The sequence below is a fragment of the Phocoena phocoena genome, chromosome 20, assembly GCF_963924675.1.
Source record: "Phocoena phocoena chromosome 20, mPhoPho1.1, whole genome shotgun sequence".
NCBI lineage: Eukaryota > Metazoa > Chordata > Mammalia > Artiodactyla > Phocoenidae > Phocoena > Phocoena phocoena.
The window spans coordinates 44,295,275-44,295,964 of NC_089238.1; the positions used below are offsets into that span (position 1 = coordinate 44,295,275).

At 37.0% G+C, this 690-nt stretch overlaps 1 non-coding gene across 1 annotated transcript; it reads left to right on the forward strand.

The window, feature by feature from the left end:
* The first annotated feature begins 260 nt into the window (after positions 1-260).
* TRNAD-GUC (transfer RNA aspartic acid (anticodon GUC)) lies at positions 261-333 on the forward strand. Its single transcript has one exon. It is a non-coding gene; the product is annotated as a tRNA-Asp (tRNA).
* The last annotated feature ends 357 nt before the right edge of the window (positions 334-690 follow it).

Genomic DNA, 690 nt, shown 5'->3' on the forward strand with positions numbered 1-690 from the left:
ATATAGCAAAGGAGTTGCCATGTTTGCTTTAGACACAACTGTAAGGGTAAAGAGAAAATGGTCACAGAAGCTCTTTGATTTTTCTGGCTATCCCATGTAAACAATGGCCTGCTTCCTCAAAGGAGACTCCGTATGTATGAAAGCCAAACTGTAACCTATCAAGGACCTCTGACTTCAATCCTTTTTGCTTTTCTTCTTGTTATTTAATGATATTTCCTACCTTTTTTTTTTTCTTTTAACTTAAATATTTTGGGGGGAATTCCCTGGTGGTCCAGTGGTTAGGACTCCATACTGTCACTGCCGAGGGCCCAGGTTTGATCCCTGGTCAGGGAACTAAAATCCCATAAGCCACACAGCACAGCCAAATATATATATTTTTTTGAATAGGGAATGTTTCCACAGTATTAAATTCTAAAGGGGAAAACAGTACTAAGTGAAACATAATACTACCCTTGTATCCAAACCACGTAGGCCTCTTCTCCAGAAGCAACCACTATCACCAGTTTCTGGTGTGTGTTTCCAAGATATTTTATGTGTATGTGAATATATAAAAATATACACTCACACACACATTTTTTAAAAACTACACACCTACACATATTATAGTATTCCTTTTATATTGTTACGCACCTTGCCTTTTTAACTTGACATCTCAGATCATACCACAATAGTTCCTATAAAATTGCTACA